General features: G+C 38.6%; 1 non-coding gene and 1 pseudogene across 1 annotated transcript; one reads left to right on the forward strand and one right to left on the reverse strand.

The window, feature by feature from the left end:
• Positions 1 to 491: 491 nt before the first annotated feature.
• LOC117285573 lies at positions 492 to 598 on the forward strand. The gene has a single exon (XR_004516639.1). It is a non-coding gene; the product is annotated as a U6 spliceosomal RNA (small nuclear RNA).
• A 14,387-nt stretch (positions 599 to 14,985) lies between these two features.
• On the reverse strand, positions 14,986 to 15,930 carry LOC104871392 (annotated as a pseudogene).
• Between the last annotated feature and the right edge of the window lie 484 nt (positions 15,931 to 16,414).

Below are 16,414 nucleotides of genomic sequence, written 5' to 3' on the forward strand. Positions count from 1 at the left end.
GAATGGTCAATTTTAGGCATCAACTTGACTGGGCCTGGGTGTCCAGATATTTGATCAAACATTATTCTGGATGTTTCTGTGAGGGTGTTCAGGAGTGAGATTTGCAAGGGTGCCTTTCATAATGTGCACAAATGAACCCCATCCAATCGAATGAAGCCTGCAATAGAGCCTAAGGGTGACCACCCTTGAGCAAGAGGGATAGCCTTCTGACTTCACCTGCCACATCAGTACTTCCTGGCTCCACCTCTGACTGCCTTTGCACTTGAACTGCAGCCCTTTCCTGAGTTTCCAGCCTTTTGCTCTCCTCCATTAGACTGCACTCAACCAGCTTGTGCAGTCACACAAAACAATTTCTTAAAAGAAATCTCTTTTTCTAGGTTTTGTTTCTCTGGAGACCCCTGATTAATACATTAATTTATAAGACCTATAATTTTACAATTGATGTTATTATGTTGCTTTCCTTCTGCAGCATCATTAAGAAATTCAGCTCAGTGCTGGCTTCGGCAGCACATATACTAAAATTGGAACGATACAGAGAAGATTAGCATGGCCCCTGCGCAACGATGACATGCAGATTCGTGAAGCGTTCCATATTTTTGAGCATTGAGGGGGAAGTCAGATAACGCCAGCAGACATGGGGCTAAAATGGTTTGTGACATTATCCTGTGTAGAGCTTCGGGACGCACAAGGGACATAGGAACAAATTACACTGGCACACGACTGCTGCACCCGTTACACTAGGCTTTGCAAGCTTGCATCTACTATAGAACATTTGCTTGGTTGATGGCCATGCATCTTCAGTCAGAATTTTATAAACAGATATGTGCACACACTCCTTAAGTGAATATAATTTAGACCCAAAAATCTTTATGGTTAGGTGAATCACCAAAAATAGGAGGAAAATAACACCACACAGGAATAGCTCAGCCTGAACAAAGTAGTGTTCCCAGCTAATACATCAGACAGGGTTTCTTTGCTCCCTTATGGTCTTTGGGTACAGTTATAGCAGTTATAATGTTTATAGGCCTGGAGGTGAAGAACTGCAGATAACTGGTGCTAGATAGAGGAGCCTTATTTTTTTTCTATGGCAGCTTGCTATTTTTGTAACATGGTGATTGGGTTGAAAAAAATCAAAGTAGAGTAGTAACTGATCTCCCCTTCTTCCTGGATGTGCGAGCAAGGATTAAATATTGATGTTAGCGTCCTTGAACATACCCAAATGAGTGATGTTTGCCTACAACTTCTTTCTGAAAGGATGTAATTTTGGTTGTGGTCTGAAGCTTTGAAGCACTACTACTTGGCATCTCTCTCTTCAGTGGAGCTTTTACCTTTCAAACATGTCAGATTTGATAAAATACTAGTTAGGTTGAGTATTGCTTGTCTTCACTCAATCATCTTTGTATGAATGAATCCTTTTCTTCTTCTTCTCCTTCTCCTTCTTCTTCTGTCGTTTTGTGTTTACCCCAGGTTTCTTAAAAATGGTTTTTAGCTGATGTTCATGAAGAGAAATTAAACTGTGCCATTAATGAAAGGAAACCCTATCTAAGAAAGTACATTTCTTTACAGAGCTGTGTCATATCATCCTTTGGGCCCTCTGCTGGAAAAAGTAGAATCAAGTCAAATAATGCCTTTTTAATTGCATCCTCTAGTATTATAGATGTAGGACAGTACTGTATCATACCTCTGTGAATCTAAAATATCTTGTACCTGCTTTATGATACATAGTAGTGACCATGCTTTATCAGAGCTGTTTTTAATGATGTTACTCTAGAATGTTTTCTTTCCAGATGATGATAAAGATGCTAATAAAAAAATGGTGCCAGGTACCACAACAGTAACAGACCTTTGCTGTTTTCTGGGTATAATACTTTTCTTTGATTTTTTGTTTTTGTTTTTTTAATGGAGTGTGTTGGATGTCTATAATTTTGTTCAGATGACTGAAGAACCCGGAAAAGCCATTGCTGCTATTGATGCATAACATACTGCTATTATTGGTCTTTTTATATAAATAAAAAAATATATATATAATTTGAATTTTTGGAAACTTTAACTGTGCTGTCAACTTTGGAAAAAGTTGATTTTTTGTTTTTGTTTTTTTAATGGAGTGTGTTGGATGTCTATAATTTTGTTCAGATGACTGAAGAACCCGGAAAAGCCATTGCTGCTATTGATGCATAACATACTGCTATTATTGGTCTTTTTATATAAATAAAAAAATATATATATAATTTGAATTTTTGGAAACTTTAACTGTGCTGTCAACTTTGGAAAAAGTTATCCCAGTTTACTGTGTACTGTGTACCCCCATTTGTACAGGGGTAACGCACTGTATTAAATATGTAAGGTCTTGGGCCTGGGATTTAACTCAGCGGTTCGGTGGCCTGCCTCACAAATCACAAGGACCCGAGTTCGATCCCCAGTACCAAAAAACAAAACAAAAATGTAAATTCTTATCTACATGGTTTTGATTACAGAAACTAATAAAGTATTCTCTAAATAATGAAGAAGAAGAAGAAAAAAAGAAACTCAGCTAACTGATTTTTAGTGCTTTCCAAAGAATCTTCACCCTTTGGATGGTGAATCTGCACTAAAGTGCCTGCATCTGAGTCACCGGGAAGCCTGCTAAGATTCACATTACTGCTAGGATCCATCTCAGATACATTAAATCAGACTTTCTGAAGGTAGGGCTTGGTGACCTGTATCTTTAACAAGTTCTTCTGCTTCTTGTGCACATAAAAGTTTGAGAACTGTGTTTTACAGTATGTGTTTCTGATTTTGCCTGGACAATGATGTTACTGGGGAATGGACTATTACAATTAAGACAAAAACTAGTAGCTGAAGAAAGTTTTTGCAGTGAGAATAACAGACATTTAGATGATAGGTTCTAAATAGATTATACATTTCCTTTCACATATGGGTTATGGGTAGGTTAAACATTGATTTTATTTTTTAAAATTAATCCTTTTTCCGGTGCCAGTGACTGAACTCAGGACCTTGAGCTTGCCAGGCAGGCATAGTGTCAGTGAGCTACATCCCTGGCCCTAAACATTGTCTTTAAACATGGGATAAAGTTGTCATTGGATAAGATTATATGCCAGATTCAAAATTTAAACATCACAATTTTCCAGAGTGTGATTTTGTTATTTAAAGAGAGATATGGGAAAAACTAAGCTGTTGTGCAAAGATGCAAAGGGAGTGACACAGACCCTAAAACAAAACAAAACAACCGGTGGTTGTGTAAAATAGAAAAAAGAATCCACGGGACCTGAGGCCTAGTTTACAAATGCATCTACAGAAATTAGGTGCGTTTAGAATCTAGCTTCTGGCTGCAGAGACTCTTTCATTCTCCAAAGGAAGGTTGAAGGGAGGTGCAGAGGGAAGAACCCTGTTTCCATTGTGGGTGCCAACTGTGTAATTCACCACATATGGTATATGGTTTGCATCAACACTATGCTAAAAAGATTTTGACCCACCTGGTGGTAGAAATGAGTGGGTTTACAGAAACAATTAGCATATGGAATAGATTATGAAGAAGGTTATATTAGCATTTGGTTTACCGAAATGCCACATTTCCTATAACTCTAGGATATAAAGATGGCAATTCTCATAAGAGAATTAGGCCAATAGCATATGAAGAATGACTTATTTTCACCCAGGGTAAATCCTGTATTTATTAACATGGTATTGATTTCCTGTTTGCTTTTTCAGGGTTAACATGGAAAGTGGTCTTTAGCCCCTTAAAAAAATTGTGAAGACCAAATGATCAGACAAGTGAATGCTGATGGAAAGAACCTAATTCTTTAAAGTCACTTTGACTTTTTGTGAGCTATTCATGGGGGCTAATTAATTTTTTCAGAGAAAGACTCACTGGTTAAGTTCAAAGTGATGACAAGTAATATAGTTCAGCTTAAAAAAGATCAGAAGTCCCATTTTTTCCTTCTTTCATATTGAGAAAATTTTGGAAGGAAGGACATCCTGCAAAATCCTTAGAAATTTAGACTACATAGATAGTTTTATATTAAAACGATTAGGCCAACATGTTTCTCTTTCATAGAAGTGCTGTAAAATTATTTAGCTATTTTAGGAAGGCATTTTAGTTAAAGATTTATAAATGCTAAATTCATTTTCAAAAGATTTGGGAAAAGAATTGTCTATAAAAAAGTATACCTAAAATCCTGTAGTTACTACATCCTATTGGAAAACAAACACCATCCACTACAAGCTAAAACAAAAACAAGTTGTAAAACTGAAGGTAATTTAAATTTGAAGTGGTCCATGAGACAGAGTAAAAAATAAAATGCAAATAATGTAGCAACAAATTTGGTCTAGTAAACTGTAGCCTTTTGGTCAAATCAACTTGTAACCTGTTTTTTTTTTTTGTTTTTTTTGTTTTTTTTTTAATACCAGGGATTGACCTCGGGTCCTTGTACTTACTTGCAAGGCAGGCAGTGGTACCACTGAGCTGAATCCCCAGCCCTCATCACCTGGTTTTTTTAACAGAATGTGAGCCAAGAATTATTTTAAAATTCTTAAAGGCTCCTGAAAAAATACAATAAAATAAGATATGCAAATGAACCTATATGTAAGCCTTGAAGCCTAAAATATTTACTATCTTTACCTTTCAGAAAAAATCTGCTAACCCAGTCTAAATAAGAAAGGATTTAAAAGTATTTGGTTATTTTTGAGATGCCTGGCAAGTTGAATGTGTGCTCTGAACCCTTGTGATCTTGGGACGATTAAAACTGGTGGTCTTACAATTTCAATAGTCCCCCCTTACGGAAAATTTTACTTTCTGTGGGTTCAGTTACCTGCAATCAATCATGTTTCAAAAATATTACATGGAAGAATCTAGAAAGAACAATTCATAGATTTTTAGATAACTTTTATTATGGTATATTATTACAGTTGTCCTATTTTATTTTGTTATTACTCTCTTATTGTGCCTAGTTTAGAAATTAAACTTTATTATAGGCATTTTTGTTGAGGAAAACCATATTATATCATGTTTGCTACTATGTGAGGTCTCGAGCAACCTTGGAATGTTTTGGAACACGTCCCCTAAGAGAAGAGAAGAAGGGTTGGTAATTTCAAAACCATTACCTACAATTTAACATGGTAAATAATATCTTCCAAAACTTTCAGCCTTTTTTCTCATTGAAAAATAAGAATTTTGATGGGTTTGTGTAGCAACTTTATTTTAGGGACAATTTTCTTCAGATAAAGTGCTTTGGGCACACAGTGGACATTGACTGGAAACCGAACTCTGGTACTTTGGACCAAGACTGAGCTTATCTTTTTGAGAGAAAGTTATTCTTCACAGACTACCCCAGTTATCACAAGAAAAGTGTCTGTGTATCTCAGTGTAGGAAGGGGAGAACACCAAGTATACTAGAAATCAGAATGCTTTCAAGAACCTGTCTTCTGAGTTGGGAGATGATACAAGGTCCTGGGGGTTGGTAAATTACTGACGCAGAGTCCATTGTGAAATGCCAGACTCTGGAATATAGCAGCAGCAGAGCATTAACTTCCTGCCAAAATATGGCGAAAGATAAGAGACCTAAAATATATGCAAATAGAGCCAAGGCTTCCTGTTGGCATGGGGTCAGCAGAGTCAGGCAATTAAATGATGAACATACCTAAACTATGAAAATGATCTATGTTCAACACTCACCACGCTGCCAACGCGGGTAGCTCCCACTAAGGTACATCATTTCATTTAAATTTGATGGCCACATGGTGAGGTAGGCATAATTATCTTCATTTTATAGGTGAAGGAACTGAGAAAAGTCAAAGAGAAGTCGAGGAACTTGAATAAGGGCAAATTAGACTAGGTAATCAGGAAGTCACAGAAAGGGAAAGGAAAACAAAAACAGTAGGCAGAATAGGTAGAAAAAGAAGACAGCTGTGCAACACCCTGCAACTACATTCCTGACCATCAGCATCTTGATCTTGTCACATTGGTTTTGTCTCCCCAGTGATGGCTGATATTGAGAGATTTCACCTAAGCACTCTGTGGGTGGTGATTACAAACCTTATTAAACAGTGAATTTGAGGCAGGGGTAGGAGAAATTTTATTGTTTTATTTTTTTGAAAAAACCACTCACATGAAAATTAGTGATATGAAAAACATTTTCTCTCTTGACCAAAGCAGGTTCTTTGCTAGGTATTAGTTTGTTACCCTACTTTGAGTAACAGTTTGGACTAGTCATCTTTCTGTTGCCGGAGCAAAATACTTAAAGGAAAAAAGGTTTGGTACATAGTTTTGGCTCATGATTTCAGAGTTTTAAGTCCATGGTCATCTGGTTCTAAGGCAGAAATATCACGGTGGAAAAGATGTAGGGGAGAAGGGCTGCTTGCCTCATGGCAGCCAGGAAACAGAGTGTGGGAAGAACCAGAGAGGAAGGGGCTAGAGACTAGATACAGTTTTCAAGGCTGGGCATCTCTCAAACCTATCAAGTTAACAATCAAAATGAATCATCACACAACTGTTTTTTGAAAGCAGCAAAACTTGTTTTTAAGTAGTTTAGGATTCAGATTATTATCATTATTTCTGCTAATTCAATTCTCCAGAAAACATAGTAATTTAATTCAACTGAGGGCTTGCTGTTTATGGACTCAGGATTAGAAGAACACCTCATCTCTCTTCAGTAATATCTCAGATGTCAATATGTTACACTGTTGGAAATGGAAGAAAATCCAAGGGACACATAGCCCAACTTCCCTTATTACTCAAAAAATGAAAGCAAGATGTGGAAAGGCCATGTTATTCACCCTAGGTCACAGAGTGGATATGGGTAGTGTGTAAGGAGTGGTAGATGTTAAACATGCACTCAGATGTAGCACCTCTCTCTTTGCATGTGCTGTCAGTGTGCCAGAGAGACAAATCCAAGCTCTGACACAGCATATTCTCAGAGGCATCCAACTGGCTAGTGGGCAGCCAAGTGTGTACATTAGGCCTATCCTAGCAGGGCAGTGGTTGGATGGATATCTACTCTGTTTATGTGTGTTTGCCTTTCCTGTTTGCAAAATTTCAGCCAGCATCACTGTTCTGGGACTCAAAGTCTCAGTGGGCATCAGTGTCCTGCATGACTTACAGATATGAGCTCAACTTCATAGCAAAGAAGAAGAAAGAATGAGTTGATAACCATAGGACTCACTCTGTCCACCATCCAGAAACACCTGGATTTACTACATGCAGGAATATTGGCAGAACATATGGCCCTCAAAGTACAAGGGGGTAGAATAAAAATGCTTTACATACCATCAGTGGCCCACTGGAGATTTTGTGCTCCCTGTCCCTAAAACTCTGGCCTCTTAGATTTGGAAGACCTGCTACCAAACACGATAACCTGCAGGGAACACAGTCAAATGCTGTTGAAGAACAAACTATCTTTCCTGCTAAAGCACTTAGGGCAACTTTGTCAGAGACCAGTGTGTAAAAAGGAAAGTTACCATTTTGACTGGAGCTATTGATCCTAACCATTAGGGGAGTGGGGTGCATTGAAAGAGTGGGGTGCATAGGGAAGAATAAGTGTGGAAGGTCCTGATGACCTTTGAGGTCTATTGCCATTCTCTTGCCTATTAGAACTCTCAGTGGATATATGCAGCAAATGCTGGGCCCAGAAGAGTACGACTGTCAAAGGTTCAGATTCTTCAAAAGAGAGGTTTGGGGCTTAAGAGGCTGAGGTAGGAAGATTAAAAGTTCAAGGGCAGCCTCAGTAATGTAGCAAGACTCCATTTTAAAATTTAAAAATATAAAAAGTATGAGATATAGCTCAGTGTGAAGATCCCGCCTTCAATCTTTAGTACTGCTGTTATGATTTAGATCTAGATGCCTCCCAAAGACTCATGTTCAGAGGTGGGACTTCTGGAAGGTGATTGATCATAGGGGTGCTATAGGTGAATGTGCTATTAGGAGGTGGTTCTGGTTGAAAAGGGAAAAGAGGGCCCAGGATTTAGCTCAGTGGCGCCACACCTGCTTTGCAAGTGCAAGGCCCTGAGTTTGCTCCCTGGTACTGGAAAAAAATAAAGAAATAAAAGGGAGAAAAGATTGAGGCATGACTTGAAAGGGAGTTCATTTCTTCTCCTCCCTGATATTCTTATCTCTCCCTCTCCCCCCTCTCTCCTTCCCTCTTCCTCTCTTTCTTCCTAGCTGCCATGACATGAGATTTCCTTCACCACGCCCTTCCAGCCTTGGAGCCACCCGACTATGAATGAAATCCTCTAGAAACTGTAAAGCCAAATTAAGCTTTTCTCCTTTAAGCTGTGAGTGTCCAGCAGCAAGGAAAGTGTTGAATACAGGTGTGCAAAAAAGAGTGAGGTTTGGGTCACCCTGCCAAGTGAAACACTATGGCCTGCTGAGGTAACTGCAGAGGGTGAGAGAACTTAGAATGGATTGTGGGAGAAAGAGAGAACCAGTTGTGGCCCTGAAAGAAGCTTCCAGGAAGGTGGAGCAACTACTCCTAAGGGCTGTGCACTGAGGAAATCTTTGCAAAGAGGAAGATGATGGTTGTGAAAAAGATCCCTCAGATCTTGGACTGTGGGAGCACTGTCTGATGCTGGTAGCACTAACTGATAGTAGCATGTGCTGCCCTTCTGAACCTACCTGAAGTTCTTGCTGAGGCCACACCTCCCATAGCTTCTCTCAACACACAACTAGGTATAGGAGTGACTAATGCAAGCCCTTCTTGCATGACCAGGAACTTCTCAGCTGGTTGACTTTGGCTTAGAGACTTCCTATTGGTCTTGGCAACACTTTCTTGGAACTGCACTGCAGTCCTGGAGTCTCTCTGCTCAATTCCCTTTCCTCCCTTCTCTTTCTCCTTCACCGGGCTCAGACAATTTCCCAGCAGGTTGGATGCTGCACAAACCCATTATCAGCTCATTAATAGGACCTACCTTCCATTGGCTGTCTTCCTTTTTTCTTCTGCAAGTGTTTCCCCTATAAATCTCTTGCATATCTAATCCTGTCTTGGTTTTGGATTCCTAAAGTACCACGAGACAAGCACACTTCTTGTTGAGTCACTGATGCTAGGCACGAGAACACCTTCTGGCAGATGGCTCTTGCTTTCCTTCCCAACATGTCTTAATTTCCCAAAGCACAAACTTCTCCCAATGGGGTAAGTACCCCCTGAAGGCCCTTTTATTCCTCCATGTGTTATTTCACCACTGGTTCGAATTTCAGCATCCCAATCTTTGTGTTAGATTCCATTCTCAATAGTTTACATGCTAATATCAGCCCTTTCACCTAAAGGTCTACCTGGAATTCTGCTTCATAATCAATCCCTCATCAGTGAGGAATATCCTCAAATGTAGTGACCGTTCCCACCCAGAAGACATGCACATGGCCCCTGGTCGTCAGTAACATTCTTTAGCTGATGCTCAATTAATCCTCGCAATAGTTCCATAAGGTGTGCACTGTTATTGTATCTCTTCTTTTTACAGAGAAGATAAAAGGATAGAGCAATATGTAAATAATTAGCAGAAAACGTAAATAGCTCATAAACCGGTAGTTAGTATGTCTGTGGTAGCAGGATTTGAACCAAGATATAAGAAGGAGAGAAAGGAAATGATAATCAGAGGAGAATGGATCAAGAAAGACTTTTTTTAACTGAAGAGACTGGAGCTCATCCTTTTCTTTCCCCAATAATAGATTTACTTTTTTTTTTTCCAAAAAAAAATGTTTCATTCATTTATACTTCTGTTCAGCAAAATGCATGTGTTGGGAAAATATGATTTCCTATTTGTTTGCTTGTTTGCTTTCTTGCTTGTTTGTTTGACACTAGCAAAAGACCCAGTAAGCTCTTTGTGGCTCTTGGTCTTTCTTGCCTTGTCTAATTTTAGCTCTTCTTGCATTAGTATCTGAAGCACCACAGCTCCTGGAATTCTCATTTTGCATGTGTACGAGCCTCACCCCAAATGATAGGCCCTGACGCCACACACACACACACACACACACACACCACACACACCATGTGTGCACATCAGGGAACAAAGGATGATGTTCTTATGTGGATTTCTGGACCCCATGTGAGAGCCTCTGGCAGCGCCCCTCTGCAGGGCAGGACTGGTGACAAACACCAGCACATTCGCATAATAGTCCCTCCACTTCACCAGTCTAGGGCCCTCCTGACGCCCGGCACGTAACAGCAGAGGTAGATGGAGCCTCAAAGTCTTGTGCAGGTGGGGAAGAACAAAAGGATAGAAACAGCTGATCAGCTTTAAATGTCTAGGAGGCTAAATCAGGATTAATTGCATGTGTGAGCCTCACCCCAAATGATAGGCCCTCACGCCACACACACACACACACACACACACACCACACACACCATGTGTGCACATCAGGGAACAAAGGATGATGTTCTTATGTGGATTTCTGGACCCCATGTGAGAGCCTCTGGCAGCGCCCCTCTGCAGGGCAGGACTGGTGACAAACACCAGCACATTCGCATAATAGTCCCTCCACTTCACCAGTCTAGGGCCCTCCTGACGCCCGGCACGTAACAGCAGAGGTAGATGGAGCCTCAAAGTCTTGTGCAGGTGGGGAAGAACAAAAGGATAGAAACAGCTGATCAGCTTTAAATGTCTAGGAGGCTAAATCAGGATTAACCTTTCTGGGTTTTATGAGGATGAGATTTAGAGAGCCCTGCACATTGCCCAGCTTAGAAGTAGACTTTTTACTAAATAAGATTTGTACTGTTTCATAAATATTAGCCTACATTTATACTGGTAGTTAAAATAATGCCTCTGAATTGAAATCTATATGTTAATTTTATGTTCAGTTTGAATTAATTGGATTGATGTTAGGATAACATCTTTGTCAATTTATTTATGAGCTACACATTATTACTGAAAAGCTAAAATACCATAGATCTTTTTTCCAGCCATATGTTTTAATTTATCTATGGACAATGTTATCTTTCTTCTAAAAAACAAGATAATTAAGGACTTGATGACCCTTGTTTGTTCATTGTCTAACATGCAGGAAGTGCTTAAAAATGTACTTCAGGGATGAGTTTCTGCAATTCTCAATGACTAAGAATGAACCTGTCAGGGGAAGTCATGTCTGTAAAGTTTTACTCTATGCTGGACATGCCATTTTCTAAGTAACCAATTATTGCTAGTGTGTAATTATTGAAGCAACCTATGCTAAAATGAGGACCAGAAGTTTCAAAGATTTTAAGTAACTTGCCTGCAGTAGGTAACAGGCTATGTTAGACTCAAATATCATGACTTCAGATCTGGTGTTTTATTCCCCACATGTGTTCATATGTTTACTCAAGAGGCTCCATAGAAAAATGTAAAAAAACCATAGTTCTGGAGGCAGACTCATGATTAAAAGGTTTTATCTGCTACTGGTATAATAATGTGACCCTTACAAATAATTTAATCTATTTCCTTATCCCTAACATGGAGGGAATATTTTTCCTGATAGTTAATGCTTAAATATTTTTTCCACTTTAAAAATATTAATGAACTTTGATATGAATAGGAAGCATCCTGGTACCCTGCTGAGAGGTTTTCCTTTTCATGAAAGCCACAAAAGCAGTGATTCACTGGGAAGATCTGACTCACAAATATGTTCTCTATAACTTACACATATTTTGAATGAGTTGCTGACTTTTGAAACAGAACCATTTCACACAAAACCCTGATTTCTAGATTATCTTAAATCACTGAAAGGTCAGGCCACATCAAGTTTGTAATCTTGTGGCTACAGACAGCTGGAATTGAGCTGTTATTGTCCTTTTGGGATGTACAGTAGTGGCAAACATGTGTTCATCCCAGGCTGCTCTTCACCCACCCTGCTTTGCCTTCGTCACCTGCCTGGTTTCTGTAGGCATTTAAATTGGTAACTTATCTCAAGGAGTTCTGAAGTGCATATTGCTTCCCAGCTAGCCATTCCTTCTGTAATTAACTCAATGGAGATAATGTTTAATGCCTGAGGTTGTTTTAGCAATTCCATGATATAGTGTAGGTAAGACGTTTAGCATGCTCTCTGATACATCATTAGCTCTTGTACAGTGACACTGATTTCCAGCTTCTTGTTTGCTCTTTTGTCAGCCCATTGGCTGTATAGGAATATATTTAGCAGCCTGTAAGAAGTAATCTTTTATACGTTTTCAATAATACTCTTTTGAAATATGTTTCAAGGTGTTCAGATTTTGTTTTACCACATCTTCTCTTATGATAGAGTTATATTATATACAACTTTTCTTTTTTGTACTGGGTATTGAACTCAGGTCCTTGCCCTTGCAAGGCAGGCGGTGGAACCACTGAGCTAAATCCCCAGCCCTTTTATACAACTTTCCACAAGAAAGGATAAGTACCATTTATATTGGGCTGACTGGATCTTGACTGACACCCATAAAGTGTGGTACCCTGGGATTTGGTTAATAGCTTCATGTATGATCATCAGTTGGGGGTCACAAACAATTGTACATTTCTTTAAGGATTCTTTTTGCTCTAGTCTTTCTTCTGGCCAAACTAGAAGGCCAGTTAAAGTTGAAAAGTGTAGTATGAGAATTTAGACATCTGGAGAGTTAAGCTATGGAATAAAATTTCAAGTATAATTTAAAGGAGCTAAGTCAATTTTGATAATGGATTTTGCACCCTGTGCTGGGAGAGTATATCAGGGAGAACTCCATTAGAAGGTCCTTCAACCATTAACTGACCTACACTTTGGTGGGGTCTATCTTGTACCCTTCAAATTACTATCTGTAAGATACAGTGGTATAGCTGGTGTTCAGATCATTTGCAAATATTATACTAGCTAATTTGCGGGACGAAGGTAACAATTGTGCATATGTTAGTAGCTCCAGAACTAGTTGTGTCGCATACTGAGGAAGCTATTTATAAGAAGAGTTGGTGAGTTCATAATTTGTTGTACACAATTTTTTTATTACTACTAACATTTATTTTTTGAGCTTTATTTTGATGATTCTAGCTAACTTTTGAACTTAGATAGCTTATAACCTTTCATTTTCTCACATAGTTATTAGTCAATATATTTCTTATAGATGCCTAAGTAATATGTGTTGTTTGTTCCAGGAACACTTGTGAATATATAATAGACCCATTTTCTGAATTTGTAATGTTATCATTTGATCTTAGGGGCAAATCATGCTTGTGCTGTCCTTTGAATTAAATGATATAACTTCCATCACTGTTACTGCTGCCAAACTGTATGTGGAGAAATTCCATAATGTGCTGATTGGAGGTTGTAAATTGTCTTTACTCAAATCATACACATATATCATCATGTGAAATATATTACAATGGCTTAAGCCCTCATAAATTGAGGATCTATTCCATCCTTCTTTCTTCCTCTTTGACTGCTTCGAGGTTGGCATTTGTGCACAGATTATTGGGATAATGTCCATTAACACCTAGGGAATAGGACAAGTGGCCTGGGCAGATGAAAGCATATGATACTGATTGGATTAACAGCCCCTATATCAATGTCAACATTCTGAAGGAGATTAAAAATAAGACTGTTCCATCACTCGAAACTTATCATCTATATGAATATGTATTTTTGCATCAGTATATCAGAGCCTTAAAAAAGATGTTGAAGGATACATACTCAACTTTCGACATTGATCCCAGGTGGCTAGGTTCGGGTGATCATTAAGCTTTTACATATACAATTTCATGTTGTTTGATGTTACATCAGAGAATTAGTAATATTTATTAAAATGCCTATTTTATTTTTACATGAAACAGTAATTATACATTTACATAGTACAATGTGGTATTTCTTTTTTTTCTCATTGAGTTTATTGGTACATTTTAGGCATATAGTATAGTTACATTCATCATTGGGATCTTGCACCTTTACATGACAGGTCCTGGTTCTCACTTTTCCCCCTTATCCCTGTCCTCCCTTCACCCCACCTCCCTTCCCTATTTATAAACACTTTATTTCCATTTTTTCATTTTCTCATTTTTCCCTTTTCCCTTATTACCTTCCCTACCCTTCTCATTTCCCCTACACCTTTAGCCCTTTTCTTCTTATTTCACATGGTCAATTATCTCATTAGGATCTTATGTACTATTATAGTTTTTCACACCAGAGAAACTATTTGGTATTTATACATGTGTGACTTATTAGTGTGATATTTCAATACATGTATATAATGTTGTGACATTTCAATAATGCACATAATGTGTAATGATCTGGTGAGGTAAAATGTCATAACTATCACTTCAGATATTTATTATTTGTGTTGGGAACATTCAAAATTCAAAATCCTCCCTGCTGGCTGTAGGAACCAGCCTGTAAGCTGAGCTTGAACCTAACCAAGGGATGATGAAGGTGAAAAATAAAGAGACACCAAAACAAATTAAAATTTGGGGGGCCAGAGATTTCATGTCTCCCTTTGAGCCCCCAAACAACCGATGCACCTTGGCTTTATTCACTCAGACACGGGCTTGAGCAGTCAGAGTTCCACAGGATTCATCTGTCTCCCACCATCTGGTACTTCTCCAGGTAAACAATTTAACCTCAGATGTTCTCACTTTTCCCTGCAGTGTTTTAGCACGCTTGCAATGCCTTCTTTCTCCTCAGTGCTCACTGAGGCCAGTTAGGCCTCATCCTTCCCACCTGATCTCCACAGCTAGCTATCTAGTCATTGCTTTCAATCAAGTTAGCCCTATTGTGCTATCTAGAGTATTAGAAGTTATTCCTTCTGGTCACTGCACGCCTATACTTACTAACAATATTCTCATCACCTCTCACTTCCCTTCAACCTTCCCAGGATTTGGTGACCACTATTCTCTTTTCTGCTTCTATGAGGTCAACATTTTAGTTTCCACATAAAAGTGAGGACTTGTCTTTCTGGAATCAACATGCAAGTTGGTTGTTTCTAGAAAATATTACACCTGTTTCTTGGAAAAAAAATACCTGTCAACTCCTTTGCTTTTATACTTCAGTGTACTTCTTAGACTCTCATAACAAGAGCTTAACACAGAGGCAGTTGCTTGATGAATAAGTTTATTGGTTGTCATCTGAAAACTCTTCATAGAAAATTTGGTTTAACTCTCAGCAGCCTGCTCCTGAGCTCTGAGGAAGCTTGCCTTCTTTTTAGCTACCCTATCTTTCTTCTGGGCAAGGGACATTTTGCGACTGTTCTACCTCTTCTTTTTAACTTCTCTCTTTGGCTTCTTTTCATAAACTGGATTCTCTCGTATATCCGTATGAGCTTTCTTATACATCTCCTCCATCATGTCTGGAGTTACATTGTTCTTTATATACTGAGAGAACTGTTTCTTGTAAGCATCTTCATCTTCCTCCATTAGGTAACGCATATACTCAGCAATGTTCTGACCCATGATGTGCTTCCAATGTACTTCTGCACTGAACTCCTTGCTTTCAGAATCATAATCAGGGAATCATTTGGTACTGTGAGGGATAGACAAGCCTCCATCCACAGCACCCTTCAGAGCTCCAAAAACTTTATTGCCAGTTGTAGTTCTGGTAACACCTGCATCTAAATAGCAAGTGAAGGCACCAGGTTGACCATCAATGCTTTCCAGGTTATATTCATCTCCAGTCACCTCCACCTAGCCTTCATAGATCTTATCCATGCCAAACCTATTAAGAAGCCTGCGAGCCAGCAGCAGGCCAGTATGATATGCTGCAGCATAATTTGTTAGGCCAACTTTCACACTGTATTTTGGTAGTTCATGAGCATATTCTGCGCAGACTATCATATCCCCTTCAATACGGGCATAAGCAATCTGACGGATGATATCTCTGTCAGTTACACGAACTATCATCCTGTATTTAGGTGTGCTGTACTTATTTTTGTCCTGGTTCACCAAGCGTTTCCGAGCATAGTAATCAGTTTTGCCCTCTTGTCTTCTTCTAAACTTCACTTGGTATCTCTTAAAGTAGGCCTTATTCTTAACAACTTTAACAAATCCCATCCCGCTTATGCCAGAACTTGTCTTTCTGTGTCTGACTTATTTCACTTAATATCCTTTAGTTTGATCTATATTGGTGAAAATGGGAGAATTTCATTCTTTTTACAATGGAATATATTCCATTAAATATTTATATCACATTTTCTTTGTCCATTCATTCACTGATAGTTATCTAGGGTGATTCCATACCTTGGTTATTGGGAGTAGTACTGCAATAAACATGTGAATCCACTTTAATTTCTCTAGAAATACACCCAGTCAAGAAATTTTTGGATCATATGGCAGTTCTATTTCTAGATTTCATATTATTTACATAATGTCTAATAAACATTTCTACCCACAGTGAATTATAGCCCCCTTTCTCTGCATCCTCATAGTTAGACATACAGTATTTTAAAAAACATAAAATAAGATGAAGGACAAAATATAGTGTTATAAACAAAGAACTAAATCAGTGTCCTTAAGATTTAACATGCATACAATTCAC

The sequence above is a fragment of the Fukomys damarensis genome, unplaced genomic scaffold, assembly GCF_012274545.1.
Source record: "Fukomys damarensis isolate Sample0158 unplaced genomic scaffold, DMR_v1.0_HiC HiC_scaffold_1, whole genome shotgun sequence".
Lineage (NCBI taxonomy): Eukaryota > Metazoa > Chordata > Mammalia > Rodentia > Bathyergidae > Fukomys > Fukomys damarensis.